We start from the raw sequence: 27,159 nt of genomic DNA on the forward strand, positions 1-27,159 counted from the left end.
CTTTCTTAAATACTTAGTATGGTGCATTGTACCCAACAGTATTATTATTACTACTACTACTACTACTACCACCTTTACTAGAACACAATGATAAGCTCTGAAAAACACGGAGAGGGAACTACTAAGGAACTTCCTTGGTACAAGCAATTACCAAGCCTGTTATGATGTTGAATTTGGGCTTGCCAAAAATTTGGGCTTGCATGTCCTGACTGTCAAAAGATGAATAACCTCACCAAATTTCTAAGAGAGAGAGAAATTGGCCTAGTTATCCAGTTTTATACCAGAAAGTTCAGTTTTCAGATTGCTCCTCGTCCAATTCTTAAATGTCTCGGTATAATTTTATGCACGTTTTTAAATTTTTGGCACTGCGTCTCCCTCTGCAGTGGGTCTTATGGCCACATTCCATATCTTGGATGTTGCTGCAGGCTTCACACTGACCTGGGAGAGGAATTAAAACTCCTTGGAGCAGCTCAGGGCTTTTGAAATTACCTCTGCTGGAAAAACACTACAGGATGGCTAAAATAAGTACATGTCTGCAAAATGAGAGCTATGATATCACCACATTATGCCACATGCCCTATAAAATCTGTATCATCCCACATGCACAACTTCTGGTCCTATATGCGGGAAGACCAAAGATGGTCACTCTAGGGAGGGAGAGAGGAAAAAGAAAGAGAGAGAATGTCGCAGTTTCAAAGACGAGTCAAGAATAAACTTTTATACACACAGTTTGGAATGGAGTAGTAATGGAATTTATTCAATGCTTACAGGGTGCAGAGAACTGTACTATGTTTCCCAGTACTAAGCACTAGGAAATAATCTATAGGAGGGAATTAGTCACAGTCCCTGTCCCTAGAGAGGACAATTGTCAGCTGTGTGACTTTGGGCAAATCACTTAACTTCTCTGTGCCTCAGTTACCCCATCTGTGAAATGAGGATTAAGTCTGTGAGCCCCCTGTGGGACAACCTGATCACCTTGTAGCCTCCCCAGTGCTTAGAACAGTGCTTTGCACATAGTAAGCACTTAATAAATGCCATTATTATTGTTATTAGAGAGGCTCACAATCTTATGAATATATGGGGAGCAATGAAACAGCATAAACCTGCATATATGTTTGTACAGATTTATTACCCTATTTTACTTGTCCATATTTACTATTTATTTTGTTAATGATGTGCATCTAGCTTTATTTCTATTTATTCTGACGACTTAACACCTGTCCCCATGTTTTGTTTTGTTGTCTGTCTCCCCCCTTCTAGCCTGTGAGCCCGTTGTTGGGTAGGGACCGTCTCTCTATGTTGCCGACTTGGACTTCCCGAGCACTTAGTACACAGTAAGCGCTCAATAAATACGATTGAGTGAATGAATGAATCAAACCGGGTCTGCGACGAGGGTGAGAGCCCGTCTGAAGAACGGATGGGCTAAGTGTGCCGGGGGTGGTGGGGTTGGGGGAGGTCAGGATGGTCAGATCCAGACCTCTATATATGTATATATTCCTTCAATCATATTTATTGAGCGCTTACTGTGTGCAGAGCACTGTACTAAGTGCTTGGGAAGTACAAGTTGGCAACATAATATGTTTGTCCATATTTATTACTACACCTGTCCACATGTTTTGTTTTGATTGTGCGTCTCCCCCTTCTAGACTGTGAGCCGGTTGTTGAGTAGCGACCGGCTCTATATGTCGCCAACTTGTACCTCCCAAGCACTTTATTGACAGCTGTCCACATTTACTTTATTTTGTTAATATGTTTTGTTCCCAGACTGAGCCCCCTTTCTTTCCCCCTCCTCCCCCTCTCCAACCCCCCGGCCTTACTTCCTTCCCTTCCCCACAGCACCTGTATATATGTATAGATGTTTGTACGAATTTATTTATTGTTTATTTTACTTGTACATATCTAGTCTACTTATTTTATTTTGTTAATATGTTTTGTTTTGTTGTCTGTCTCCCCCTTCTAGACTGTGAGCCTGCTGTTGGGTAGGGACCGTCTCTATATGTTGCCAACTTGTACTTCCCAAGCGCTTAGCACAGTGCTCTGCACACAGTAAGCGCTCAATAAATACAATTGAATGAATGAATGAATTACTCTATTTTACTTGTACATATTTAGTCTATTTATTTTATTTTGTTAATATGTTTTGTTTTGTTCTCTGTCTCCCCCTTCTAGACTGTGAGCCCACTGTTGGGTAGGTTCCGACTCTATATGTCGCCAACTCGTACTTCCCAAGCGCTTAGCACAGTGCTCTACACACAGTAAGCACTCAATAAATACGATTGAATGAATGAACAAATGCATAAAATAAAAATAAAAGTCAATAGGGAGTTGTGGCTAGAGGAGCATGATTTCAACCTCCTTGTAATATAGAGTCCATGGCAAGCCTGTAGCCAGGGAAATGGCTACTACAGCCATTAGCTTTCCCAAGGTTGTATGAGACCTCATGCTCAGGTGCCATTCTCTTTCCTGCCAGGGTGCTGAAAAGCAGGAAGGGATGGGATCACCTCGATGGTGCAGAGAGGATTCAGGGTGGTCAGCACAGAGTTCACTTGGTTGCAGTCTATGGGGGCAAGAATGATGCTGTGACTGTGCAGATACTGGATGTTTTGCTCAGCTGTGACGGTGAAGAAGAATTGAGAAGGCAGAGCAGTGGCTTTTATACCCAGCCCGGTAAGCAACAGAGCATACCAGTGACAGGAAGAGCTCCTCAGCCATGGGGGGAGGGCTCAGGCCATGCAGGGAGGCAAGGTTGCAATTACCAGATGGTTTGTTTGTGGTGAAGAGTGTCAGTTGTACATAGGTTTTGCCATCCCCAATTGCGTGCATGGATAAAAATTTTACTGTCTGTAGCAAACCTAAAGACAGTTATATAAATTCATAAACACAGATATGTATCGATAGAGAGAATTCAAACCCAAGCTTTTTACTGATATGTGAAACTGAGGAACAACACAAGTAATAATGCTGATTCAGCAGAGTAACTAGGCTTAAAAGATGAAAAATACAAATCCCTATGGAGTCAGATCTTGCCCCTTTCTCCCCTCAACCCGATTCTTCCAAGTCAGTCAGAGGGTGGGGGAGAGGGGGATGCTGCAGCTGTGCCTTGTGCCTATTAACATTAGCTACCTGACAGAAGTCCCTATATAGGCCACTGAAGTCCCAAGAGCATAGACAACAATGGATTTTTCAGTATCCACTGACTCTCTGCTTCTTTTCTTCATTTTCCTTTAATGCCTTGTCATTCATTGCAGTCTGGCTTTTTCCAAAGCCATATCAAAAAGGTCAGAATGATGCCCCTTATCCTCTTATTCACATTTCTTTAAGCCTCCACATCTTCCTCCTACATTTTTCTCTTCTCCTTTATTTCCTCTAGGACCAGTTCCCCAGAATGCTGGTGAGTTAAACACCCCATAGCCCCTAAAACCTCAGTAATGAGCAATTGTCAAACATCTGTGAAAGCTCAGGGTGGGTTAACTTGCTTTTTTAGTTGTCTTTTTGGATCATAAATTAGGGCTTCACTAAGGAAGCTAGAGACCTAATGCTCAATACATCCATGCTAATTTCTCAACCCCATTCCCATAAAAGTTCAAATTATTCTAAACTAAGGAAATTTTCTCTTTCCTTATTATCAGGATTACAAGAGCACAATAGGAACCAGTAGGTATGTAATTTAACTACATGAAGTTTTTGAAGGATTATATTTGATCCAAAGAGAAAGAAAATTTATAGCCTCTAAGTGCAGACCTTGTGAAAATGAATAAATTAATAAGCTTTTTAATTCTTGTAGAAACACAGGGCTGGTAAACCTGAACAAAAATATTGCCATAGAATTACTGATAATAATAATAATAATGATGGTATTTGTTAAGCACTTACTATGTGCAAAGCAGTGTTCTAAGCGCTGGGGTAGATACAAGGTGATCAGGTTGTCCCACATGGGGCTCACAGTTTTAATCCCCATTTTACAGATGAGGTAACTGAGGCACAGAGAAGTTAAGTGACTTGTCACACAGCTGAAAAGCGGCAGAGCAGGGATTAGAACCCATGACCTCTGACTTCCAAGCCCGGGCTCTTTCCACTGAGCCATGCTAGATAGATGGCATGAGTAACATCTTTACACTGAGGCTCAAGATTGGTGAAAAAGAGTGAGATATTTACACTCAGGCAGTCAACTTCTTAGAATTTTATGGGAAGCAATGAATTCTCTGGAAAATAATCCCAACTAGGATTACAGAAAAAGGAAAATTCCAAATGAGTTCCAAATAGTTATCCGTTTCTGAAAGCAGAGCTCCATTTGTAAAGGGAAATGAGTGGGAGATTTGCAAATGCATGTGGCATTTGGGTGGCTCCAAGACATGCCTTTTTCCACAGCAGAAATAGCATGTCAGTAATCATAAGAATTCAACTTTATTTCACTTTTTAATCTTGGGTTCTGATAACTTCATTCTAACTATGATCTGCCACACTTTATTCATTTGCTTGGGTTCTGAGCTATTTCTTTTAATGGTATCTGTTATGCACTTATGTGCAAAACACTCTTCTAAGCATTGGGATAGCATCCTAGTAATTGTCAAATTACCTTTATTTTTAGTCATTTACTCATGAGCAATGAAATGGCATAATTTTGTGAATCAGTTCCTCCAACTAAAGAAAACTTTTCAATGGACTGTGGGCAGAGTTGGAGCTAATGATATGCTTTTGATTAGAGAACACAATATTCATTCATTCATTCAATCGTATTTATTGAGCACTTACTGTGTTCAGAGCACTGTACTAAGCGCTTGGGAAGTACAAGTTGGCAACATATATTCAACTACTGAGGGTCCATTGAACTGCTATTCTTAGGGATTTCACATCTGTAAGTTGACAATAGGGATTCTATTTAAGATGCAAACAGCTCTGGGTCCCCTCCCTCATGTTGCCTTCTCCCTCTCTGAGGTTGACAACCTCCAGCTGCTGCTTGGCATGGTGAAAAACAGTCCCACACCAGCCCCTCCTCTTCCTGATTCTGGGAGGGTTTTGATCCACTTTCATCCCTAAAGGAGGAGGGAGAGCTGCTGGAAGAGGTTGTTTTCTTCTACTTCAGGGGAAATGAATAAGAGTCAGTGAGAGAGACAACAGGGTCAACAGAGAAGGGAAAAAATGCATGGAAGTTTCACCAAGCTAGGGTCCAGAATTGCAGTTTGAAAAAAAGTAAAGTAGTGAGATTTCTCTCTTTCAGATCTTGCAAGAGCAACAGCTTATGTGGGAAAAGGAGAGAAATTGACCCTGTCCTCCAGGCCCACAGACACCACCATCTTAAGAAGTCCACAGAAGTGGAGAGAAAAATAAGTGAAAAATTTTTTTTAAAAAATCAAATAGTTTCATACAGTCTCTCATGGAACCAAGTGGGGAAACCCAAGAGCAGAAGGCTTTAGATCAAGATGCATGTTCTGGGTGCCCTTCTGTTGCCCATCTACACCCTCTTCCTTGGAGGGTTCATCTGCTTCCAAAGCTTCAACTACCATCTTTATGCAGATTATTTCCAAATTTACATCTCCCCTTTATCTGCAATATTGCATTTCCTCCTGACTTCAGGACATGTCTACCTGAATCTCCTGCTGACACTTCAAACTAAGCAAGTACAAAACAGAACATCTTATTTCCTAAATGATCTTTCCCCCGCAACTTTCCCTCAACACCAACTTTCCTCAACTTTCCCCTCAAAACTACCCTCTCTTCTGAACTTAACTCACTTGCTCCCTATCCCTTCATCTATCTTATAACAGTAAAGCACAGCCCTAGATCACTTCCACAGTCTGCTTCCTTCACTCCTGTGCACGAGTGGCAGAGAGCTGCTAGTGGAAATCCAGATATCAGGTTTACCTTTCCACCCGAAGTTCATCCTTGCTTGCTCTAAATCTGCCCTCTCTTCTGCCTGGCAACATTATTTCTCCATTTTTATTCAATCCCATGCCCATTGCTCTCACCAGTTGTTTCAGATGTTTAACTCCCTTCTCAAACACCCTGTCCCCCCACTTCCCCCGTCTATTTCCACTAGTGACCTAGCTACATACTTTGTTGAGAAAATTGTATTGTACTCCAGTGTGTAGTACAGTCTTCTAGACTGTGAGCCCATTGGTGGGTAGGGACCATCTCTATATGTTGCTGACTTGTACTTCCCAAGCGCTTAGTACAGTGCTCTGCACACAGTAAGCACTCAATTAATATGATTGAATGAAGGAATGAATGTTCTGCCCAATGTGAGTGTGCAATAAATACCATTGATTGATTAACTAATTTTATTATCTGATCACTGCAGGTGTTTCACTCATGTAATGTTGTCCTCTAGACTGTAAGCTCATCGTGGGCAGGGAATATGCCTTTTTATTATATTGTACTCTCCCAAGTGCTTAGTACTGTGCTCTGCAGACAGTAAGCGCTCAATAAATATGATTGAAAAAATGAATGAATATCAGGCCATCAGTACTGCTTGATTGAAGTACTTCTCTCTACATGAGCAAGGATGGCAGAAACCACTGTAGATATATAGTTGTCCTATAGGTTCAAAGAAGATTCCACTGATGTTAAAACTCACTTTTGTGTGGCTGAAAAGACCAATGAGGGAAGACCACACCATGCACACACAAAGGCTATCCTTTGTTGGTCTGTCATGTTTGTTGATTGCAGTGCCTGGTGCTGTTTGTGCTTTTGATTACCACTAAAGGTGACACTCTTTGAAGAATAGTCTCCCTGCCAACAAATTAAAATGTGGCTTTCCCTCAGGATTTGATGGCACAAGAGTTAAGATCTACAACTGGAGAAGTAATTTGCTGCTTAGTTGTCAATGATTTGGTTTGAATCAATCAATGATATTTATTGAGCACTCACTGTGTGCAGAGCACTGTACTAAGCGCTTGAGAGAGTACAACACAACAAAATTGATAGCCACATTCCCTGCCCACAAAAGCTTACAGTCTAGAAGGGGAGACAGACATAAAAGCTGTGACTCTAGACTGTAAACCCATTGTGGGCAGGGAATGCATATGTTATATTGTTGTATTATACTCTCCCAAGGGCATAGTACAGTGCTTTGCACACAGTAAGCTCTCATTACATATGATGGATTGATTATTACTCACAACTGCATTTCTGCTGGGTCATTGCTACAATATTCTCCCATCACTACTTGGCTTATGACCTTCCAGTTGTATTTCAGTAGGGAGTTGGCTATGATGGGGAGAAGACAAGAGCAGTAGTCACCGCTCAATACTTTCTGTCTCCTATGACAGGAAGGTTGTTGTGAGTTTCATTGGCTCTGTAAAGGAATTTGACTTCCTTGGAGACAGATTTATGGGAAATACTTCTTAAGCAATTGATAAATAGGGTATCATTTTGGGATCATTGTTCCTCAAGTTTGGGAAACATTGTATAATTTCAATGGACCTATATTGTAGTGATTTGGACATTCAGTTGATCCATTACTATACATGAAAAGCGCACAAAGAATTCAGGCCCAAAATGACTCTTTTGCCAGCCTTCTCGCTGACCTCCCTGCCTCCTGCTTCTCCCCAATCCAGTCCATATTTCACTCTGCTGCCTGGATCATTTTTCTACAAATCTTTTCAGTCCACTCCTGCAGAACCTCCAGTGGTTGCCCATCCACCTTCTCATCAAACAGAAACTCCTTACCCTTGGCTCTAAGGCACTTAACTTGGTCCCTCCTACCTTACCTTGCTAATCTCCACCTATAACTCAGCCTGCACACTGCACTCCTTTAATGCCAAACAACTCACTGTACCTCGATCTCATCTATCTCGTCGCCTACCCCTTGCCCCCACCCTCCCTCTGGCCTGAAACTCCCTCCCCCTCCACCTCTGACAGACCATCACTTTCCTCACTTTCACAGCTCTCCAAACAACAGACCTTCCCTGACTGAGCCCTCATTTCCCCTCTCCACCCTCCCCTCTGCGTCACCTATGCCCCCTTAAACAGGTGACATTCACCCCACCCCCAGACCCGCAGCACTTACATACACATCCTTACACTCTATTTCCCCTTTGTGCAATTTATTTTAATGACCATCTCCCCATGTAGACTGTAAGCTCCTTGTGGACAGAGATCACGTCTACCATCTCTGTTGTAGTTTCCCAAGTGTTTAGTACAGCACTTTGCCACAGTAAGTGCTCAGAAAATTCCATCGATCGATGGATTAACTGACTGATTGATCATTTCTCCTGTCCCTTCCTGCCTCTGCTTTCCCCACTTGGTCTTTTATGGCTGTCCCAGATGGTGTTCTGTAGATTGCCAGTTGGGGGAGCAACAAAGTGTTGCCAGACCCAGCAAACTAATTACACATCTTGTTTTACCAGAACCAAGTTTAGTAACTTTAGTTGCCATCTGTTCACATTACTCCAAGGACAACAAACTGTAATTCAGTTTCTTAATTACAACACGAATCACTTCAGAATTTTAGTTTATTTGTGCAAGAGTGTGTCAGATGGTACATTAACCAGACACTGGCAAAGTAAGAGGACTACCACAAACACACCTCGATAGAGGTCATAAGGAGAACTTTCTCAGGATCTGTTTGCGTGTTTTAGCTTTTTGACTGCACCATACTGACTGTGAATAATAAAGTGGTAAAAAAAAAAAACCTGGACATGTTTGAGGAGATAAACAACAGTTACCACTGCTCGGATGTGCTATGACTAAACAGGTGTGTATGATTTTCATTCAGGTTTTTCTTTGCGGGACGTTCTACATGGAGGTATCCATTCTAATAGAAGGTAGCAATCTCTCCCTACCTTTCCCGTTCTACTAATCCCTCCATCCACTCTTACTATAGCATGCCTCTACACACAGAAGGAAGGTGATTTAGTCATCTTTGTCCTCTGAGTGAAACCTTCTTTACTTCCCAGTGATATGATCTCTAAAGAAATTAGACTTTGTAGAAGGCTTTGGCAGGGTGTAGGCTCCCCAGAGGCCAAATTGATCCCTTGATGGGCTCAAGCTATTTTCAAGCTGCCACGGCATGCCAGGCTTCTGGTTAGGGGGTAGCACTCCTAAACATAATCAGAACAATTGGTTTCTTTTGAGGGTGAAATCCTCCAAAGCTTTCCTTATTCTTCTTTTGTAAGAGGCAGTTAAGGAATAGGGAGGTGGCTGTCAGGGGGTATTCCTTAGGAGAAAATGACTGGGTGTGTTTGGAGGAGAAGACTAATTTTTTGTCAGTCAGTTGTTTTTATTGAGCGAGCGCTTACTGTGTGCAGAGCACTGTACTAAGCGCTTAGGAGAGTACAGTATAACAATGTAAAAGACATATTCCCTATTTCAGGGGAATTTCTGGTGGAAAATCTATCTTTTGATCTGAGCTTGCAGAAGACATCTGCAGTGATTGTCCCAGGCAGCCCAACAATCAATCAATGGCCTTCCCAGACTGAGCTCCCTTTTTCCTCTCCTCCTTCCCATCCCCCCTACCCTACCTCCTTCCCCTCCCCACAGCACCTGTATATATGTTTGTACAGATTTATTACTCTTTATTTTACTTGTACATCTTTACTATTCTATTTATTTTGTTAATGATGTGCATATAGTTTTAATTCTATTTATTCTGATAACGACACTTGTCCACATGTTTTGTTTTGTTGTCTGTCTCCCCCTTCTAGACTGTGAGCCCATTGTTGGGTAGGGACCGTCTCTATATGTTGCCAACTTGTACTTCCCAAGCACTTAGTACAGTGCTCTGCACACAGTAAGCGCTCAATAAATACGATTGAATGAATGAATGGATTCAATCGTATTTATTGAGCACTTACTGTGTACAGAGCACTGTACTAAGCGCTTGGGAAGTACAAGTCAGCAACATATAGAGATGGTCCCTACCCAACAACGGGCTCACAGTCTAGAAGGGGGAATTGAGTGTCTACTCTGGGCCAAGCACTTTGTAGAGCACAATACAAAACAGTCAGCAGACATGCCCCCTTCTCACAACAAGCTTTTTGGGGCCAAATAACACTGATCACATTTTGGAACCTACCTCAAAGACTCTGAATCAGCACATCAACCTGCACATCGTTTCTTTATCCCTATCCTGCCTCTTCCCCCGACTACAACCTAGAAGACATCAGGGTAGGACTCAGAAACCAGGCAGGCTGGGAGTAGGGTAAGAGGAGCAGCCAAATACCATTAGCAGTCCTAGACAGTAGCTTTCAATCCTGCAAGCTCCTGGGCCAATCAGGAGACAGCAGTCATCAATCAGGAAGACTCCTAGTGCATGGCACAGTGCCTTGCACATAGTAAGTGCTTAATAAGTACCATAATAATAATAATTATTATTAGTATTAATAAGGAGGTCTATACTAGGATGCAGTATTACTGGAAAGTCCAACTTGCATAACCTCCCTCTAATGCTTTCCTGTTCTTCTAAGATGAACTATGATAAGGAGACTAGGGGCATCTCTCAATCTGGCTAACAGGGAAAATTTCATCCCAAAGGAACCTAAGGATCTTGCCAAAATAATTTAAAAATTGATAGGGCTTTTGATCTGTAAGGAATTGACTAGTAAATGTTACTGCTTACGGTTACTGTTTCCAGAAGGAAGGCCACTGAAGGGGAAGTTAGGCATTTCCTTTAGGAGAGAAATTTCTCATCCTGGTGAACCTGATTGAATGGGCTTGGAACAGGATTGAGTTGGATTGACCGATTCTATTCGTGTCAGCGAAATATTCCACCTCTCCCAGGCCCAAAATATAAGCCTTTAGTGATTAAGCATAATTATCTCTTTCTATAGAAGTAGAAAAAGATCTTACACAGAGAGAAACCATCATTCCCACCTGCTTATTCTCTTCATGAAAGCTTAAAGTTTCAACCAATTTCGGTCAGGTTGAAGGGGAGAAGATTTCAATTGAAGGAAATGCTTGGCTTATTATGCTATTTATCAATGTCCAAGTAAATGGGGCATTGTCCTTCCTGCCCCTCTTTTGGTAGGAATAAAGAAATGTTCAAATGTCTTGCAGTTGAACTACCTTGTTCTCTGAGGATATATTTTTGAGGGCAGGAGAAAATGTCACTGCAAGAAAGGAGCATAGATTTGTCTTTGTGAAATAGAAATGCTTGTTTTTCTTTTAAATGACAGTTCATTTGCTTGACAGAACTTTCTGTATGAGTTTTACATTTTTCTGTCATTTTGCTCATTGGTAAAAATGAGGATCCAGTGTTTCCTGTCTTAGTTTCTGTAGGGCAACTCATTAAGAGGTGAGTAGGGTTTCAAATTATCCCATTGGGCTTATCTGTCCCATGTCCATGAGTGAGAACTGGTTCTCATTACACCATACTTGTGCTATTCACTCTCTCTAACTAAACTTTCTGTCCCTCACTCAAAATTCCCTTGTCTTAGGCCCATTGCCCACTTCCTTCACCCTGCCTGGAATTCCTACTAACCATGTTCCTCCTCTTTATCCACTCCCCCAAAATCCATAAGACATTCCCTAGTTAATCCCTTACCTTTCTGGCCCTTTCCTGCCCTGCCATTAGGTAATTATTTATTATTTAGTTTTATCTTTGACTTCTCTCTCTCATTCAAACCACATATTCAGTCTATCACTAAATCCTGTCAGTTCAATCTTCACAACATTGCTAAAATCTGCCCTTTCCTCTCCATTCAAATTGCTACCATGCTAATCTGAGCATTTATCCTATTCCACCTTGATATCAGCCTCCTTGCTGACTTCCCTGACTCCTGTCTCTCCCCACTCCAGTCCCTACTTCACTACAGCTGCCTGGATCACTTTTCTACAGAACATGTTTTCCTACTCCTGAAGAACCTCCAGTGGTTGCCCATCCACCTCCACATCAAACAGAAACTCATTACCATCAACTTTAATCAATCATCTTATCCCCTTCTACCTCACCTTGCTACTCTTCTACTACATCCCAGCCCTCACACTTCACTCCTCTAATGCCAACCTACTCAGTAGGTTATAATCCTACTTATAAACCTACTTAGATGGCATAGGACAAAGAGATATGGGAATAATTCAACAAAGTGGAAACCCAAATGTTGAAGTATGCTTCACAGTTCTTAGCTAGCCCCTTGATGTTTTGTCAGCAGAATGAAAAATAAACTGCAGTTGGTGTCTAAGGGAGAGGGGAGAAGGTGAAATCAGGAAAGAACAGACTGATTTCTTGACGCTTTCAGCCCAAATGACAAATGAGCACATAGAATTAAAAGATTTCAGGCTATTTAATAAAGATTTACCAACTCTTTTTAAGTGAAATAGAAACTACTCCCTGCAGCTTCTTGATTCCACTCTTTTCTTATAGCTAATCAAAAAGAGTCTAAAAAGGAGGAAACATTTTAAAAGGAAAGATTCAAAGATTTACAATATCCATTCCCAGTAAAGGATTAGAGACTTTCTCTGGACAGATTCTGGAGCCTGTGGCCTATCAGGAGAGATCCTCGACAAAATGAGACAGTGTGAAACCTGGTAGAAAGTCCACAGACACATAAAGGATGAATCTTAGACAGTTGAAGGGATTGAAAGGGTTCATTTATTACAGAAAGTAAGGAGGCAGTATGGCTTAGTGGAAAGGGTAAGGGTGTGAGAATCAGGAGACCTGAGTTTGAATCCCAGATTTGCCATTGGCCTGATGGGTGACCTTGGGCTAATCACTTAACCTCTCTGAGCTTCAGTTTCCTTACCTATTAGAAGAAATTAGAAATTAGAAGATACCTGCTCTCCTTACCTCTTAGACTGTGAGTTTAGATAATTAGACGTTTGATCTAATTATCTGGAATCTACCCCAGTGCTTATTACAGTGCTTGACACCCAGTAAATGCTTTATTGTTATTATTATTGTTATATGTGCACCTATCCCAGTGTTTGGCATATAGCAAGTGCTTAATAAATACTATTGTTTTTATTATGGACCTAAAAACACCTTGTTAAGTGACAAATAAGAAGGGGACAGCAGTCTAGGATATGAAAGGCGTGACTTGCAAGTGTGTCGGGGGCTGGGGGAGGAAGTGTTAGGCTTGTATAGGAGGACATAGGAGCAGAAAGAAGAATTGAAAAGGGGAAAAATGTCTGGATTAGGAAAAACCCATTCCTGGCTATAAAATCCTCAACCTACCATGGCTAAGTATAAAGACCATATCTGAGGATGCTATTAAAATTACACCACATGAAAAGGGTCATTGTAAGCAGCAATCATGGCCTTGAGTAAAACTCTTTACATGGGATAATGACTCCGATTTTCCTCAATGTCTACTTCCTATGAAATAAATTGGGATCTAGGGGACAAGAACTGACACTTTCTGATAGCCAGGGGGCGATCTAGAGGATGACAACTGAAAATAGTCTATTGTGCTGCTTCTACATCAGATTTTATAAATGTAAAAACTTGTTTCCGTTCAGTTCAGGGTTTGGAAAATGTTTTCCATGAATATTTTTAGGTTCAAGTTTAGAGCTTGTACATTAAAATGCATCTCAGTGTTCCTCTTTACACACTCCCTGGTCCCAAACAATTCCAGCTGGATTTTTCCCTATTCAGAATGCAATCATCTGTCCTGGAATGCCCTCCCTCCTCACATCTGCTGAACTAGCTCTCTTCCCCCTTCAAAGCCCTACTGAGAGCCCACCTCCTCCAGGAGGCCTTCCCAGACTTAGTCCCCCTTTTCCTCTGCTCCTCCTCCCTTCTCCATGGCCCCTACTCCCTCCCTCTGCTCTACCCCCTTCCCTGCCCCACAGCACTTGTGTATATTTGTATATATTTATTACTTCATTTATTTTATTAATGATGTATATATATGTATAATTCTATTTATCTATTTTGATGCTATTGATGTTTTTCTACTTGTTTTGTTGTTTGTCTCCCCCTTGTAGACTGTGAGCCCATTTTTGGGTAGGGATCGTCTCTGTTGTCGAATTGTACTTTCCAAGCACTTAGTACAGTGCTCTGCACACAGTAAGCACTCAATAAACACGACTGAATGAATGAATGAATGAAAGTCAAGTGTTTTATAGAGTGATTCCCAACAGAGTCTGAACCATTCCCACAATTATTCCAAAAAGAAAACCTTTATCAAGCACACACAGGGTGCACGAAAGAGGACAGGCTACTTTGAGTTTTCAAGTTTATATTCCCATTAAATTCATTATCACATTCATAGACTAGTGGGTCATTAGAAGAAGGTTTAGGGTTGTTAGATGGTTAATCTCGATCCATAAGGATTGATGTCTAGCAGGGCATGTTGTTGTCATTGTTGGAAAAAGCTGGAGGGATGATAAGCCTGACCCAGAAAGAGTGTTGCTCATTGTCCTATGCTCTAATGGAGTTTATACAAGATTCCTATTTTTGAAGGGATTTATAATCTACGCTTCCTTAGCATGTGAACATTGTACATGTACTTCTCAAGTCACAAATTTCAAAACAGACAGCCATTATCTGGAGGTCTGCGGGATTTATGATTGGATGTATGGGTGTTTTAGATACTACCTGGGACGATTATAATGAATTTTGGTACTTTACAAATTTCACATTAAATCAATCACCAATAGTCCGCTGCTATGTCTGCCTTGAAACCTGATGTCACGGTGTTTCCCTAACATGAGAGTTTTTGAGTTTTCCCTCCCCTTTCCTCATCCCTGATCCCATCTCGTAGATTGGTAAGGGGTTATTGGAGACATGCAGGGCTTGGGGGCTGATCCTTTCACCCCCTTAACTCTTATTACCTTCTGTTGGGACCAGAGGAGAGTCTCTCCTCTCACCTCTTGCCACTGGGGTAGAAAATGAGACATTAGATCCACAACGGATGAACTAACTGGCAGAGCGAAGTCTTTCTCAAAGAGCCCCATGTGGGACCTGATTATCTTGTATCTACCCCAGTGCTTAGTATAGTACTTGGCACATAGTAAGCACTTGAATATCATTATTAATAATAGAAAAGCAGCATGGCTCAGTGGAAAGAGTGCGGGCTTGGGAGTCAGAGGTCATGGGTTTGAATCCCGGCTCTGCCACTTATCAGCTGTGTGACCCTGGGCAAGCCACTTAACTTCTTTGTGCCTCAGTTACCTCATCTGCAAAATGGGGATTAAGACTGTGAGTCCCACATGGGACAACCTGAGCACCTTGTATTCCCCCCCAGCACTTAGAACAATGCTTTGCACACAGTAAGCACTTAACAAATACCATAAAAAAATAACAATGATGGTATTTGTTAAGTGCTTACTATGTGCCAAGAAATGTTCTAAGCACTGGGGTAGATACAAGGTAATGAGGTTGTCCCATGTGAGGCTCACAGTCTTAATCACCATTTTATAGATGAGGTAACTGAGGCTCAGAGAAGTTTAGTGACTTGCTCAAAGTCACATAGCTGATAAGTGGCAGAGCCAGATAGAACCCATGACCTTCTGATTCCCAGGCCCAGTCTCTATCCATTACACCATGCTGCTTCTTATTATTATGTTCTTACTATGTCCCACATATTGTACTAAGTTCTGGGGTAGATGCAAGATAATCCGATCAGAAACAGTCCCTGTCCCACATGGAACTCACAGACTAAGTGTGAGGGAGAGCAGGTATTGAACACTCATTTTACAGATGAGGAAACCTAGGAACTGGCAAGTTAAGTGACTTTCCCACGTTCTCATGACAGACAAGTAAAAGAGGTGGAATTAAAACCTAGAACCTTGCCTGTTGTGTGACCTTGGGAAAGTCACTTCTTTTGATTTGTGATTCTGCTGAACACCTAATGTAGTAGTAGTAGTAATAATAGTATTTATTAAGTGATTACTTTGTGAAGAGCACTTTACTAAGCAGTGCTTGAAACCTCAAAATAAGGACTCAAAATAATATCAGTCATCATGATGATGGTGATGAGCAGGAGGAAAAAAAAGAGGAAAGGTAATGGGATGGAGTGGGAAAAGGAAGAAGAAAGGTTCTCCTTTCACTAATCCACTCAATCTTATTTATTGAGCATTTACTGTGTGCAAAGCACTGTACTAAGCACTTGGGAAAGTACAATATAATAAACAGACGCATTCCCGCCCCACAATGAGCTTCCTTCCCCCTCACACTGTGAGCCCCATGTGGGACTCACAGGGACTCTTTTTGATATGATTGCCTGGTATCCCAGAGCTTAGCATAGTGTTCAGCATATAGCAGGCTCATAACAAATACCACAGGTATAGTATTACTACTAGTCGCTGAGTGTGCAGCTTTGCCCATGTAGAATTAAGGCAAAACGAAACATGTTGACTGAAAAACTGATTCTGGAGAAACGGACTTGTTGCCATAAAACACTCCTGCACCAGGACTTCACCAGATGGGATAAGGGTTCAAGAAGTAGTGTTGAAGGACACAGACAAGAAGGTGGATAGATCTGCCAAGCGTGAGTCTTATTGCTTTTTCTTTCACACACTTATAGTTTTAGTTTGGGTCTGCAAATTTTGGTTTAACAAGATCAAAGCTGGGTTGCTGAGGCAACTTCCAGTTTCTTTGGCACCTTCATCACAACGATGCAGTCATGATTGTTGGCTGTGAATTTCATGCTAAATCCAGAGGGAAAATTAACCCCAGAGATGTGTCGCTCCATATATTTAGAATGGGTAATGATCAAATTCTCAGACAGTTCTGAGATATAGTCACCAGGCCTCATTCCCGTTCACCTCCGTAACAGTGTAAACTTTTCTCTCCTGTGTTCAGAGAAAGGCAAATATCATAGGGGAAATCAAAGGTTTCTGGAATGCCTGCTTGCTGTCTTTCCACAAAAGAATAGTGAAGACAACAAACTAAACACTGCTACAAAGTAAATAATGAGAACATCCAAAGGATCCATTGCCAAAATGGAATTGTAAAATACGTGAGGTGTCAAGAATGATTATTGCCAAGAATGATTATTTCCCAGGCTTTCACCCAGCTGCTGGGCATGGTTAGTAAAACTGATGGATGTCACTTATTTGCCAAGATATACTGTCACAGCATTTGCCATTTTGTTTGAAATAAACAGCACATTCCACCTTGTGCTCTGGGAAATTGTTATGTTTTCAGTTCCTTCAAATAGAAAACATGCTTTCCCCAAGAGGAGTTCTTTTTAACAGTTTACTTCATGATTCTCTTTTGTTTTTAACTGTAAATTTCCCAGGGAGGAGTGTGCCATATCCTGCTCCATGAATTTCTTCACTGTGTTGTTTGGAATTGATCCCCTGGAGCTATCAAAGCCAGTTCTGGATTATTTTAAATATTTAAAAATTGTTTTACCTTAGATTCTCATTTTTCATAACTAAGTGAATCCTAAAGGCAAAAAAACACCTGCATCCAATTTGAAATCTGGGTTCGAAAAACTGAAAATGATTAAACACAAAAAACCTTGTGGGACCTCCCTGGGAAGGGGTGAATAATCTATCCTAAATGAGCTTCTCTATGGACTTCAGTGAGGTGTTGAGACAGCCAACAAATCTGCTTAAGATGTAGATGTTGACATGTAAATGATCCTGCCATTAACAGCTTGGATGGGTGCAGGTTGAGGTGATTAATTGGTGGAAGTGGCACTTTGCCGCACTCTATTTGCAAAGATGAGAGAGTCAAAGTGTCAATTCACTTGTCCCAAACGCCCAATGGATGGAATCATTTTAGAGGAGAGAGCTAAGAAACATCCATGTAAGTGAATTCTGCCCAGTTTAAGCTTATGGTGAAGAAATTAAAGATCAGAACACCCGGAGTGGAGGATTTGTGCAGGGGAGGATCATGGTTCTTTCATGTGAAGTTGAGGGGCCACAGGGAATTGTGTCATGAAACTGTTCAGGGAGAATGGACCCATTCTTTCTACCGACCCACGTTGATCAGTAGTATTCCCCACATCTCCTCTTGGTCTGCTTCCCTGACTAAGCCTTCATTTCTTCTTCTCCCATTCCCTTCTACATACCCCTGATTTGCTCCCTTTATTCACCCCTACCACAGCCCTACAGCACTTATGTACATATTCATAATTTATTTTTTATATTAATGTCTGTCTCCTGTTCTAGTCCATAAGCTCACTGTGGGCAAGGCTCAGTGGAAAGAGCACGGGCTTTGGAGTCAGAGGTCATGGGTTCAAATCCCAGCTCTGCCAACTGTCAGCTGTGTGACTTTGGGCAAGTCATTTAACTTCTCTGTGCCTCAGTTACCTCATCTGTAAAATGGGGATTAAAACTGTGAGCCCCCTGTGGGACAACCTGATCACCTTGTAACCTCCCCAGCGCGTAGAACAGTGCTTTGCACATAGTAAGCACTCAACAAATACTATCATTATTCTTATTATCATTATTACTCTCCCAAGTGCTTAGTACAGTGCTCTGCATGCAGTAAGTGCTCAGTGAATATGATTGATTAATTGAAAGTATAAGAATATTTACATAACAATTATGGGGCTGGGATGAGTATCAAAGGGCTTAAGTTCAAAGTCGATGCAGAGGGGAAGGTCGATAGAAGAAATAAAGGGCTTAGTTTGCCAAGGCTTCTTGGAGGAGATTTGATTTTAGAAGGGTTTTGAAGGTTGGGAAAGTGGTGGATATGAAGGAAGACGAAGTTTCAGGCCTGAGGGAGAATGTGGGCAAGGGGTCAGTGGTGGGATGGATGAGACAGAGGTATAGAAAGTACGTTGGTGTTAGAGGAATGGAGTGTGTAGGTTGCGTTGTAGTGGGAGATCAGTGAGGTTAGGTAGGAGAGAGATATACGATTGAGTGCCTTTAAGTCAGTGGTAAGGGGTTTCTGTTTGCTGTGGAGGCAGATGGACAACCGTTGGAAGTTTTTGAGGAGTGGGGAGATCTGGACTGAACGTTTTTTTCAGAAAAGTGATCTGGCAACAAAGTGTAGTATGGACTGGAGTGGGGAAATGCAGGATGCCAAAAGGTTAGCGAGGAATTGATGCAGTAGTTTAAGTGGGAGATTATAAGGGTTTTTATCAGAATAATAGTAGTTTGGATGGAAAAGAAAGGGTGGATTCTAGAGATGTTGTGAAAGTAGAACCAAAAGGATTTTCTGACAGACTATGTGGGTTGAATGAGAGTGATGAGTTGAGGTTAATGCCAAAGTTATGGGCTTGTACCCCTCTCAGGGTTGCACCTGGAGAGTTTCCAGTACTCTACCAGTTTCAACTATGGGATGGAGAGTCAAGCAGAGGCCTACCCATTCCATTCCTAGCTTGGGCACTGGCTAGTGAGTGGAAGGCAATCTTCTACAAGTCCAAACTCACCTGTGCTGGGCAGCAGTGGCACAGGAGAGAGTCAAGAGCGTAGACTCAAGTTTACTGCATGAAAGGAGGCAATGTTAAACCACTTCCGTATTTTTACCAAGAAAACTCTATGGATACACTACCAGAACAATTGCAGATGGAGAGCGGGGCGTTCTGGGAGAGATGTGTCTGTGTGTCATTATGGGTCGGAAACGACTTGATGGTATAAGACAAGATGGGCTTGTAAGACAGGGAGGATAGTGTTGCTTTATACAGTGATAGGAAAGTCATGAGGGAGATAGAGTTTGTGTGAGAAGATGAGGTGCTCTGTTTTGGACAGGTTAAATTTGAGATATCAGTGGGATATCCAAGTAGAGATGTCCTGAAGGCAGGAGGAAATGTGAGACTGCAGAGAAGGAGAGAGGTCAGGTCTGGAGAGGTAGATTTTAGAATCATCAGTATTGAGATGGTAGCTGAATCCATGAGAACAAATGAGTTCTCCAAGAGAGCAGGTGTAGATGGAGAAGAGAAGGGGACCCAGAACTGAGCCTTGAGAGACTCCCAAATTTAGGAGGTAAAAGGCAGAGGAGGAGCCTGCAAAAGTGACTGAGAAGGAGAATCTAGAGAGATAGGGGGAGAACAGTGAGGCTATGGTTGGATAATTCAATCGTATTTATTGAGCGTTTACTGTGTGCAGAGCACTGTACTAAGCACTTGGGAAGTACAAGTTGGCAACATACAGAGACAGTCCCTACCCAACAGTGGGCTCACAGTCTAGAAGGGGGAGACAGAGAACAAAACAAAACATATTAACAAAACAAAATAAATAGAATAAATATGTGCAAATAAAATATATAGAGTAATAAATACGTACAAACATATATACTTATATGCAGGTGTGATAATGGATAATGTTTCCAGGAGATGGGGGTGTTCGACAGTTTCAAAGGTAGCTAAGAGTTCAAGGATTGTTAGTATGGAGTAGAGGCTGTTGGATTTAGCAAGAAGGAGATCATTGGTGAACTTCAAGAGGGCAGTTTCTGTGGAATGAAGGAGGTGGAAGCCAGATTGGAGGGGGTCAAGGAGAGATATTTGGGGGAGAGGAAGTGGAGGCAGTAGGTGTAGGCAACTCACTCAATTACTTTTTTATGGTATTTGTTAAATACTTACTATGTGCCAGACGTACTAAAAGCTGGGGTAGACACAAGCACACAAGACACAGTCTGATAGGACACAGTCCAAGTCCCACATGGGGCTCAGAGTAGTCATCTCCATTTTACAGATGAGGTTGCTGAGGCACAGGGAAGTTAAGCAATTTGTCCAAGGTCACATGGTAGACAAGCGATGGAGCTGGGAGTAGAACCCAGGTCCCTCGGATACCCAGGTCCATGCTCTATCCAGTAGGCCAGTTGGAGTTCAAGTTGGAAAGGAATGGTAGGAAGGAGATGGGGTGATAGCTGGAGGGAGCTGTGGGGTCAAGGGAGGGGTTTTTAGGTTGGGGGATACATGGGCATGCTTGAACACAGTGGGGAAGGAGCCATTGGAAAGTGAGCAGTTGAAATGGTGGCCAGAGAGGGGGCATTTGTTTTGGCAAGTTGAGGAGGAGTGGGATCAGAAGCACCAGTGGAAGGGAAAGAATTTTAGGGGATCTGGGAAATCTTTTGAAATAGTTCTGGGAAATATGAGAGAGTCAAAGAATGGACAGGAGGAGCAAGGGACTGGAGAGAAGCAGGGATTTTTTTTAGAGAATTCACGCCTAATGGTTTCAATTTTATCAACAAATGATGTGGTGGGTCATCAGGTACAAGAGATGGGGGCAGGGGGTTTGAGGAGGAAGAAGTTAAACATCTGAAATGACCGGCATGGACAATTGGCATGATAGGTGATAAGGACAGAGAAATATTTTTGCTAGGCAGAGTTAATTACAGACTCCGTCCTCTCCTGGTTCTCCTCTTATCTCTCCAGTCATTCATTCTCAGTCTCTTTTGCAGGCTCCTCCTCCTCCTCCCATCCCCTTACTGTGGGGGTTCCCCAAGGTTCAGTTCTTGGTCCCCTTCTGTTCTCGATCTACACTCACTCCCTTGGTGACCTCATTCGCTCCCACGGCTTCAACTATCATCTCTACGCTGGTGACACCCAAATCTACATCTCTGCCCCTGCTCTCTCCCCCTCCCTCCAGGCTCACATCTCCTCCTGCCTTCAGGACATCTCCATCTGGATGTCTGCCCACCACCTAAAACTCGACATGTCCAAGACTGAACTCATTGTCTTCCCTCCCAAACCCTGCCCTCTCCCTGACTTTCCCATCACTGTTGACGGCACTACCATCCTTCCCGTATCACAAGCCCGCAACCTTGGTGTCATCCTCGACTCCGCTCTCTCATTCACCCCTCACATCCAAGCCGTCACCAAAACCTGCCAGTCTCTGCTCCGCAACATTGCCAAGATCCGCCCTTTCCTCTCCATCCAAACTGCTACCCTGCTCGTTCAAGCTCTCATCCTATCCTGTCTGGACTACTGTATCAGCCTTCTCTCTGATTTCCCATCCTCGTGTCTCTCTCCACTTCAATCCATACTTCACGCTGCTGCCCGGATTGTCTTTGTCCAGAAACGCTCTGGGCATGTTACTCCCCTCCTCAAAAATCTCCAGTGGCTACCAATCAATCTGTGCATCAGACAGAAACTCCTCACCCTCGGCTTCAAGGCTGTCCATCACCTCGCCCCCTCCTACCTCACCTCCCTTCTCTCCTTCTACAGCCCACCCCGCACCCTCCACTCCTCTGCTGCTAATCTCCTCACCGTCCCTCGTTCTCGCCTGTCCCGCCGTCGACCCCCGGCCCACGTCATCTCCCTGGCCTGGAATGCCCTCCCTCCGCACATCCGCCAAGCTAGCTCTCTTCCTCCCTTCAAGGCCCTACTGAGAGCTCACCTCCTCCAGGAGGCCTTCCCAGACTGAGCCCCCTCCTTCCTCTCCCCCTCGTCCCCTTCTCCATCCCCCCGTCTTACCTCCTTCCCTTCCCCACAGCACCTGTATATATGTTTGTACATATTTATTCCTCTATTTATTTATTTATTTATTTTACTTATACATATCTATTCTATTTATTTTATTTTGTTCAGATGGTTGGTTTTGTTGTCTGTCTCCCCCTTCTAGACTGTGAGCCCACTGTTGGGTAGGGACTGTCTCTATATGTTGCCAACTTGTACTTCCCAAGCGCTTAGTACAGTGCTCTGCACACAGTAAGCACTCAATAAATACGATTGATTGATTGATTAACTAGCAGGTGAGGATAACTTTGAGATGGATATGGTTGGCTTGGAGTCTGGATTTCTATCAGCAATATGCTACACTTTGTGCACAAGAGCAGAAGATGCATGCTGTAGAGGTAATCCAAGGCTATGGCTGTGGGTTGGTGGTACAGGGAGGGAAAGGGGAGAGAAGGAATTTAGTTCATTGAGAGGATGGTGTTGAGGGTGTGGATATGTGTGCTGAGAGAAGGTAGGTAGGGTATGGAAAACAGATGGGGCATGTTGAGTTTAGAAAATTGGATAAGGTCAAGAGATCATTGGTCTTGGTGGGTAAATAGAACAGATTTGTTGGGAGGGGGACTACGGGAGAGAAGGCAGGTCAGGAGGTTGTGGTCAGAGAGTGGAATTCTAGAGTCCGGAAGGTTAGAGACTGTACAGCAAATAGAGATGATTAGATAGAGCATGTGGCCAAATTGGCGAGTAGGTGAGATGGCGGGGGTGCAGGAGATTGGGGGAGTTGAGGAGTGAGAGGAAGAGGGCAGAAGAAAAATCATCAGGAACATTCACATGCATGTTGAAATCCCTGAGGACCCATGTAGAGACAGAGAAAGAGAGAAGGAAAGTGAGAAAGGGGTCTAAATGGTTCAGAAAGTTGGAGGTGGAGCCTGGGGGAGGGGGTAAATAATGGTAAATAATGGTGATGAGTAGTTGAAGTGGTTGGATGGTGTGGACTTCAAAAGGAAGGGAAAGAGAGGACTGAGGGATGCAATTACATGAAGGAGGCCCTTTTTCCCAGGGAGTCTTGGGGAATGGGAGAAAATCAGCTCCCTTTGGGAGAGAGTTACAGGGGAGACAGTATCATCTGGGGAGAGACAGCCAGAAGAAATTATTTAAAGACACAAGTAAAGCAAAACCTCAAATGTTGTGGTATAGCAGTGGATAGTTGGCAGGCAGCACAGGTCATCCCGGAGTGCAGTTATCAGAAGTGGAGTGACTATCATAGAGCAGATTTGGAAAGATTGCGACACCCAGTGGGATTAAAGAAAAAAGCACCAGGCACTGGGTAAGAAGTGCAACAGTGCCAGAAGGGTCATGCTCTGCTTAAACATGTATGCCTTCGCATGCATGCATGCACACCCATACTCATATAGATGGGTATGTGTACGTATATAGAATATGTTTTATGCAACATTTAGGGTGAAGCTGCTCCTATAGGCCTAGTGAGACTGATTTTTGAAAAACAATCCCAAAATTTTATACCTGAAAAAATTGGCCGAAAGCAGTGATTTTTATGGGTCATCATTTAGAAGCACCACATAGTTCAAAGTAATCCCTTGTACAGTGCTGAAGGCAATAGTGCTTTTCATTGTATTGACAACTGAGTCTGTTCATTCAACTCTTAGGTGTTGGATTTGCTAGTCCAGCTGGCCCACTTAAACAACCAACTTTTAATCTAGCCCCGTATTGGTGAAGAGTGAGAAAATGGTTAAGAGGAAACCATATGACCTGCTTCCCTCATTTATCACTATCCCATGCATAACACAAATACAGGGCTGTTAATCCTCAGGCCATCTATTATTTCTGACATTTTTTATTCAGCACTTCCCACTACCAAGAAGCAAAAAAATTCAAGATATAGAGCTGCCTCTATTTGCATAAAAACACAAATGCAGAAACTGCAATGTGATAAAAGGAAAAAAAAAGAAAGAAAAGCATTTTCAGTGCTTCCGTATTTTGGCTGGGTATTTTCTATGTTTTGATAAAACTTTCTACTTTAGCAGAATGTTTCTGGAGGCTATGCATGTTAATGGTATAAAAGTTTAAATTCTTTTGTCTTGAAATTCATTAGACTTGCACTGTATTAAGAACATAAGAACAAAATAAAGGCCATTACCAGGTCAGATGTATGGATGTATATTCTTTTTTCACCTTCTTCAGTTTCTTATTTATTTGTAATTTGAAATTCATCATTCAATCATCTCAGTGAGTAGCAAAACTTGAAGAAATAATTCACAGTCTTGACAATTAAAAGGGGAGTTAGTCTCCAAATGGTGAATCCTGGTGTTTGTAGATGAAAATCAGTTCTTCATCCATGTTAAAATTGTTAAACCCTTTACCAGTATAATTTAATCCTAGCTAAATGAGAAGGTGTCCTGAACAGGTGGGATTAAAGAACCATCTAAAGGCTGGGCTAAAACTTGAGCTTCCTAGGAAGCCTTATACAGGTACTAATGATAATAGTAACAGTATTTGTTGAGCTCTTACCAAGCACCGTTTTTAGTGCTGATTATAAGATAGACTGGACACAATCCCTTCTCCACATGGGATTCACAGTCTAAGTGGGAGGGAGAACAGGTATTTCATCCCCATTGTACAGATGAGGAAGCTGAGGCACAGAGAAATTAAGTGACTTGCCCCTCCCTCTTCATATCCAGTAGACAATTATTCTCCCCAACCTCAAAGCCTTACTGAAGGCACATTTCATCCAAGAGGCCTTCCTTGACTAAGCCCTCATTTCCTCTTCTCCCACTCCCTTCTGTGTCACCCTGATTTGCTCCCTTTATTCAGCCCTCCCTCAGCCCCACAGCACTTACGTATATATCCAAAATTCATTTATTTATACTAAAGTCTGTAAGTTCGTGGTGGGCAGAAAATGTGTCTACCAACTTTGTTATTTTGTATTCTCTCAAGAACTTAGTACAGTGCTCTGCTCACAGTAAGCACTCAATAAATATGATTAATTGATTAATTGCCCAAGGTCACACAGCAAGCAAGTGGTGGAGTTGGGATTAGAACCCAGGTCCTTTGACTCGCAGGCCCATGATCTTTCCATTAGACCACATTGCTTCACTTTCCCAAACCTTATTTTCTTCATGAATAAAACAGGTGATGTTGTTTAGCTGGCTGCACAGGGAATGCTGGGAAAAATGACAGTAAAAGTGCCCTTGGAGCATTCTGCATATAATGCATAGTCTGCCTAAAGAAGCAGCATGGTCTAGTGGAAAGAGCACAAGCCTGACAGTCCAAGGACCTGGGTTCTAATCCTGACTCTGCCACTTGCCTGCTTTGTGGCTTCGGACAACTCACTTAACTGCTCTGTGCTTCAGTTTCCTCATCTGTAAAATGGGAATAGATACGGGTTCTCCTTTCCTCTTAGTCTGTGAGTCCTGAGTCCAATCTAATCATTTTGTATCTACTCTAACACTTAGTGCAGTTCCTGATACATAGTAATCGCTTAACAAAACACCACTATTGTTATTAATATTATTATTCATTAGTGCACAGTTCTGAAACCATGCAAACCCAGGATTTAAGACCACCCCTAAAATCTGACACTTCAAAATGAAAAAAGGATCCATCCTTCCTTTGGCCTGTTCCTCACACCTCTGATCACTTGCTCCTGTTTCTTAAAGTCACTCTATTGGTCAGTCAACTCTTTTCCTTGTCCCCTTTTATTTATAATTGACATCCTAAATCCACTTTTTTGCAATTTCATTTACAGCAGGCAAAGGAAGGGGCAGGAGGAGCTTCATCTAAAGGAGGCATAAAGAGGTGAGACACTAAGAAACAACAGAGTAGAGAGAGACACAAAGTCAGAGACAAATGGATACAGAGATGAAGGAAGATGAAATCAGGAGAGGGATGGAAGAAGGAGAGAGAGGGAAAGAAAGAGGAAGAGAGAGGTGAAAATTCAGAGGGGAAAGAGGCAGAGAAATGGACGCATAGCATATTGGCACAAAAAGAACCAGACACTTCTCCATCATTTAATTTTCCAGGCTCTGTCCCTTCCAATTTTTTTTTCACGAGAAAAATGAAGAAGGAAGGTAAGGAAATCAAGGAAGGAGGGAGTCACAGTGCTGTCACAGAATTTTGAGTGAAATTACTTAGCTTGCAATTTGATGAGCATTTATGCTTTAGTGCTCACTGTGTGCAGAGCACTGTACTAAGTGCTTGGGAGAATACAATATAATAATGAACAGACACATTCCCTGTCCAAAATGAGCTTACAGTCAAGAGAGGGAGACTGACATGAATATAAATAAATTACAGATCTGTACATAAGTGCCTTGGGGCTGGGAAGGGGATGAATAAAGGGAGCAAGTCAGGATGATGCAGAAGGGAATTGAAGAAAAGGAAAAGAGGACTTAGGGAAGGCAACTTGGAGGAGGTGTGTCTTCAATAAGGCTTTGAAGCAGGGGAGAGTAATTGTCGGATATGAGGAAGGAGGGTGTGAGACAGACGAGATCGAGATACAGAGAGAAGGTTAGCATTAGAGGAACAAAGTGTGCGATAAAAATCTCAACTTGATTTGGGAGCAGTACAGCATGAATAATAGGTCATAATTGAAGTATCCCAGTTAGACCCTCTCAATCTATTTGTAGTTGATGAGGCCCTGGAATGAAAGTCACATGACCTATGAGTGAATCCAGTCAGTGACTAACTTGCTGTGTGGCCTTGTCCAAGTCACATAAACAAAATCGAAAGATGCTAAATAATTGTAGGGCGTGACTGGGTTGCATTTCTCCCTCGTAACCTATGTATCACCTTGGATCTGGAGAGGAAAATGATTCAGAAGCCACACTGAAAGGAGGGCAGAATACTGTAACCAGAAGGATAGGTACTTTGAAAAGAGACTGCTACTCTGGTTGGCTGGAAATCTCTGAATGGAGACTGACCTTAACTCAGATACTGCTGATTCATTTCCACTCTTCCTAGAATG

The 27,159-nt window shown here is 42.4% G+C and overlaps 1 non-coding gene across 1 annotated transcript; it reads left to right on the plus strand.

Moving 5' to 3' along the window:
* The first annotated feature begins 19,063 nt into the window (after positions 1 to 19,063).
* Positions 19,064 to 19,201, plus strand: LOC119948276. Its single transcript, XR_005456683.1, has one exon. It is a non-coding gene; the product is annotated as a small nucleolar RNA SNORA7 (small nucleolar RNA).
* The last annotated feature ends 7,958 nt before the right edge of the window (positions 19,202 to 27,159 follow it).

This window comes from Tachyglossus aculeatus, chromosome X4 (genome assembly GCF_015852505.1).
Source record: "Tachyglossus aculeatus isolate mTacAcu1 chromosome X4, mTacAcu1.pri, whole genome shotgun sequence".
Classification (NCBI taxonomy): Eukaryota; Metazoa; Chordata; class Mammalia; order Monotremata; family Tachyglossidae; genus Tachyglossus; species Tachyglossus aculeatus.